The sequence below is a fragment of the Nuphar pumila genome, chromosome 4 (genome assembly GCF_984573655.1).
Source record: "Nuphar pumila chromosome 4, dmNupPumi1.hap1.1, whole genome shotgun sequence".
Lineage (NCBI taxonomy): Eukaryota > Viridiplantae > Streptophyta > Magnoliopsida > Nymphaeales > Nymphaeaceae > Nuphar > Nuphar pumila.
Genome location: NC_143252.1, coordinates 9,057,728 through 9,063,905, shown reverse-complemented (window position 1 = coordinate 9,063,905; position 6,178 = coordinate 9,057,728).

The window sequence follows — 6,178 nt, the reverse complement described above, 5'->3', positions numbered from 1 at the left end:
GGGGTCGTGGTGGGGTGATGCGGGTTTGGCAGGTTTGAGGGGGGTGTTCAGGGTTTTGTTCGGTCATTACGTTCGACCTCAAAGATGGAGATGGTTTTGTCCCTTTGTTTGGGCTTTCTTGATGTTGCAGGGTTCTCCCTCCCTCCCTCTCCCTCCACACACACACACACACACACACACACATACATATATATATATATATATATACACATATATATATATATATATGTGTGTGTGTGTGTGTGTGTGTGTGTGTGTGTGTGCGCTTGGGTTTATAAGGACTACCTCTTGAATCATCCGATTATAATGCATAAACGAGGGTTTTTAAGGCTTTCAAATCAACGGCATGTAGTCTTAGTAAATATTCAAGCATTTGAAAATCGCATTTTTTGTTGAAAATACATTATTCATGCCAAACACATCTACATGGTTGGATTTGCCAAAAAAACATTGAACTCATGTATAAATAAAATGGGTCCGTGCTAAATGAGTTTTTCAGGTTGCCTACCTTCCTTTGGAAGGGTATTTCGTGTTTTATGTAAACCTGATTGATGTGCTCTACATGTTTCATTTGATAGTAATAGACTCTTAGATTGTCTGATTTAGGTTTTTATAAGGTTTAAAAATTGACGGTCTAAAATTTTCATATATATCCAATGCTTAATGGCCATGTTTTTTTTTTATCGAAAAACATGATCCAAGCATCCTTTTCTAGCAAATCGACCGTGCCAACACATCTACGGGGCTATTTTATTTATTACCTAAAGAAACCGTACCCAGCATGAAGACCTAATAGCACTTGCTCAGCCTGCCATACCTACGGTTGTTCTATTGGTGGCGTAAAACTCAGAGGGACCCTATCCTTGGGGCCTATGCTGGGTGTAGGCTTGCGCAAAGAGGAGGCTCATGGGAATCAAACCTTGACCATTCATCTAGTGGCCAAGGCTCCACCTCACTACGCCAACCACCCTTGAAGCACATCTGCAGGGTTAGATTTACAAAAACAACCTGAAAGCAGTTTGCTTGAACTAAGCTAGAAAAGTGGCAGGCAGCTATCATTTTCTCTCTATATCTATATATGTGTGTGTGTGATATTGGCTACACTGGGTTTTGCCCAAATCTGACTGAGGATATGTTCAGCATGGTCAAAATAGTAACTGACTCTTGGATCTTATTCTTTTGACAAAAAAATATGATTCTTTGTGGATTAAAAAATTGGTGCATTATTAGCCGTTGATCCATCAGAAAATTTGACATACATGTGCCAGAACATGGTTCAAGAGCTGATTTGTACTAAAAAACAGACATGTAGATCACATTTGGATGGTCAGGTGCAAAAAAAATAATAAAGTCTAAAGTTTTTTAGTAGGCATTTAAAACCTATATATATATATATAGAGAGAGAGGGAGAGAGAGAGAGAGAGAGGCTGCCTAATCCGATCCATGCCTACCAGGCTTTTGAAGAGTTCTTTTCCATATTTTCTCAAATCTAACGGTACAAATGTGATCTACGTACTTGATTTTATAATAATTAACTCTTTCATCATCAAATTCCGACACACGGGTTGGTTTTTAAATGGTTTGAAAATCGATGGTGTAAATTTTTTAAAAAATATATAAATATCCAAGGTATTTAAATGTTATATTTTTTACGGAAAAAACATGATCCAAAGTGTTGTTTTCTAGCAATTTGACCATGCCGAACACATGTCCATGATCAGATTTATAAAAAACAACTTGAAAAGCCCTCATTCGCTCACGGTTGGCACGAAAAGTAGGCAGTTACCCTCTGTTTGTGTGTGTTACTAAAGATAGCAATGATAGCACTGTGCTACGTAACAAGTTCCATACATGTTTTTACAGTCTGTTAAGTGCTTCATGGACGCATCCAGCATCCTCTACAGTTGATTTTAATAAAAACGTGTTTTAAAGGTATTCTAGCATTTATGTGGGTTTCTCTACCAACTGCTAAAAAGTCATGACCCAGAATCTACTAAACTTCCAAAATGAAAATTTCAGGTTCTCATCAAAGCAAGAATATGCATTCAGGTGCAGGATGGTTGATAGAAGCTGGTCTCCTTGTGGTGGGACTTTGCAGGTTCAAAACCCAGTGGTAAGTCCAATAATAACTGGTAGGGGTCTGCCTAACCCCAGCTTGCCTATAATATATATATATATATATATATATATATATATATATATATATATATATATATATATATATATATATATATATATATATATATATATATATATATATATATATATATTATCAGGGAAGACATTGGGAGCACATGACTTGCTGTTGGCAGCAATGATTTTTTTAATTCGTTAGGAAAGGAGTGTTGGGCAAACAATATCTCAGTAAGAAAATAATCAGTTTCCTATGATTGTTCATTACCACCAGAAAGCACACAACTTTTCATATGAGAGGAATGATTATGGCATAACGTATAATTCTTAGAATAATTTGCATCCAAAAGAAAGTCAAACATTTTAGTTAGGGGTCTACTATAAGAGACTTGGACCCTGGACTTGAGCCAGATCTTCGGATATGGCATTGGGTCCGGACTCAGGTCTAATATAAGAGAAACCATACCCGGACCCGATTAGAACTATATGAACCAGACTCAGACCATACCTGGTAAAATAATATATTGTATCATTTTTACATTGAAAATTTGCGGGTCTTAATCGGAACTCGAACCGGACCCCGGGTATAAAATTTTACAAACTATACCCAGATCCATGTATTAATTGGACCTTTGGGTCCAGACCCGAATCTTAATCAGGTCTTCTTATTTTTCACCATATCTGGACCCTATAGGGTTTGGTCTGGGTCGGGTCTGAGTAAACCCAATCCGTTGACACCCCTAATTTTAGTACCCTCAATTTAACCAGAGCGCCCACGATATTATCAATTTTCTTGTTGCAGTGCCACTGCCCACCAATCTGCGTTACGCTATAGGATTAGGCCAGCCCATGAATGCTGAAACCATTCTGATAAATATCAGAACAATGTGATATCCCAGTTTTATCCCTTTTTCTGGATAAATGGTTGGATCTATACACCCCTTCAATGATATTGCTAGATCTGAACATAGGGATGACAGTGGACTGGGGCGGGGGACAAGGTCTCCACTCCCACCCCCATCTCAAAATCCTACCCTCCATCACCACATGGGTTTTAATTTTAACCTCCATCCCAGTTTCATGTCCTCCATCCCTAGTCCAAACGGGGCAAGCCGGGGGGGGCGTTTCCCCTCGGTCCACTGCCATCTCTAAAGAAGGATGGGGGATGGAGTGGGGCGGGGCAAAGCGGGGATCGAGGAAGGGGCGGGGCGGGAGAAAACATAAGTCCATCCCCGTATGGGTTTTGATTTTAACCCCCATCCCTGTTTCATGTCCTCCATCCCCAGTCCAAACGGGGCGAAGCGAGGCAGGGCCCTGTTTTCCCCCTGTCCACTGCCATCCCTATCTGAACATGCAAAAGAATTACAGATAACAAACTTTGGCGGTGAATGCTCACAAGGGCTCCACTGTCTGGTAAGGTCAACTTGTGAATGTCACCAAGTTGACAGGACGTCACAACTTCGAAACCCTCCAGAGGCACAAGGTTGAAGTTGGATGCAAGGTTGTTAAATGCGATGAGGCGAAGCGAGACGTTGAGCCTGTGCTTCGCCTCTGAGGCATACGCCTCAGGTACTGAGGCGTACACCTCTCACAACGTGAGACTCTCAAGTATCCGTGGTATATCTAAAATATCGTAAAAATATGTGGCATTTTTTTAGGGATGTTAATGGATTGAATTTAATGTGTATTCGACTGCATCAGAATGACCTTTGTTTAATGCTCATAATCAGATTTCTTTTTTTATATTTACCTTTGGCGCATCACTGCAACGCCTCAGTACCTTGAGCGTGGGCTTCGCCTCTGAGGCGTACGCTTGAGGTACTGAGGCGTACGCCTCTCACAACACTGGTTGGATGGGATGTACTTTTTGGGTGAGCAGGGGGACCTCAAGGGTTTTACCAACTTGAGGCTAGCCAATGTGTGAACTGCAATGAAACTTGGATTATCTAAAAAAATACTTTGGCGATGATATGTCTTAGATGAGACAGATGGTCAGAATTACAGCTTTAATAGGCATGCTTTTGCATTAAAAAAAATAGTAAATATTTGGTACTAGTAATGGTACCAAACTATTGAGCAGGAGACCATAGCCGCAAGCTATGTCGGTTTAATCCGACTATGTAGATGCCTACATTGTTTGTTTGCTAAGGTTCTGAGTTTCAGGATCGAGCTTTTCCAATGTAAAAGCACAGCTTATCGAGTTGTGAAGTTTTGGTACATTGTGTATTGTTGATCTTTGAAGCTTTTGAAAAAACAATCACACACACACACATATATATTTATATATATAAGGTAAATATTAGGGGTGGCAATCGGGTCGGGTTGGCGGGTCAGCATACCTCAACACGAACCCGACCCATTTATTAAACGGGTAACCCGACACGGTTAACCCGTTTAATAAACGGGTCAGGTCGAGTAAACGGGTTGGCGGGTTAGCGGGCGGCTTGGTGGGTCGGGTTTGGGTAAACGGGTTGGCTGGTCGGGTTCGAGTAAACGAGTTGGCAGGCGGGTCGGGTCAGGTAAACGGGTTGGCGGGTCGGGTTCAGGTAAACGGGTTGACCCGCCCACCTAACCCATTTATTAAACGGGTCAGCCGGGTTGACAGGTTGGCATACCCCTAACACGAACCCGACCCGTTTAAGAAACGGGTTAGGCGGGTCGACCCGTTTACGACACGAACCTGTTTAAGCCAAACCCGAATCCGGCTAAGAAGCGGGTTGGCAGGTCGTGTCAGATTTCACCACCCATAGTAAATATTGGCTACTAATTAAGGTTAGGGGTGACAAAACCTGACACGACCCGCCAACCCGCTTCTTAGGTGGGTTCATGTTTGGCTTAAACTAACCCATTTAATAAACGGGTCAACCTGCCTAACCCGTTTATTAAACGGGTCGGGTTCGTGTTAGGGGTATGCCAACCCGGCTGACCCGTTTAATAAACGGGTTAGGCGGGCGGGTCAACCCGTTTACCTGAACCCGACCTGCCAACCCGCCCCCAACCCGTTTACCTGAATCCGACCCGCCAACCCGCCCCCCAACCCGTTTACCTGACCCCGACCCGCCCGCCAACCCGTTTACCCGACCCAACCCATTTATTAAACAGGTTGGCTGGTTGTGTCGAGTTACCCATTTAATAAACGGGTCGAGTTCGTGTTTGCCACAGCTGACCCGTTTATTAAACAGGTCGAGTTCGGGTTGAGGTATGCTAACCCGCCAACCCGACCTGATTGCCATCCCTAATTAAGGTACATAACTAATGAGCAAGAAATCATAGACGCAAGTTGCATCGACTCAATCTAACCATATAGATGTGTTCAACATGGTTTGTTTGCTAAGGATCAAGCCTTGGATTGTCCTTTTCTGATGTAAAAATGTTACAGTTTGAGTTATGAGAATTTGACACATTATGAGCCATTGATTTTTAGAGTCCTTTAAAAACCTAAGTACTTGTCATAATTACATGATTCAAAGCAAGTTTTCTACTAAACAAACCATGTAGATGACACCATAACATTTGATCTACATAAAATTAGAAAATTTTGAAGAAAAGAGTGATTTATACTCATTAGTTTTGTACCTTTATTAGTAGCCAATATATATATATATATATATATATATATATATATATATATATATATATATATATATATATATATATATGAGAATTTTTTTTTTGGATTTATAACCTAAAGAAACTGCACCTGGCATGAAGACCTAGTTGTGTTGTCCTATGCATAAAACTCTGAGGCTAGGACCCCTGCCCCCACTACAAGAAAAATATGTATTAGTGGCAGACGCTAATCCATTGCAAATCTGCTTTAGCGACGGATTAGCGATGAATAGTGTTCGTCATAATTTTTTGGTTGCTAATTAGCGACAAAATTGATTTATTGCTACATTCATTGCTAAATTGGCGACGAATATTAGTGACAGATATTATCCGTTGTTAATCCGTCGCAAAATAAATAAAAAAATTAAAAATTAAAATAAAAAATAAAAAATAAAAAATAAAAAAAGTAAAAATTAAAAATAAAAAATTAAAAATA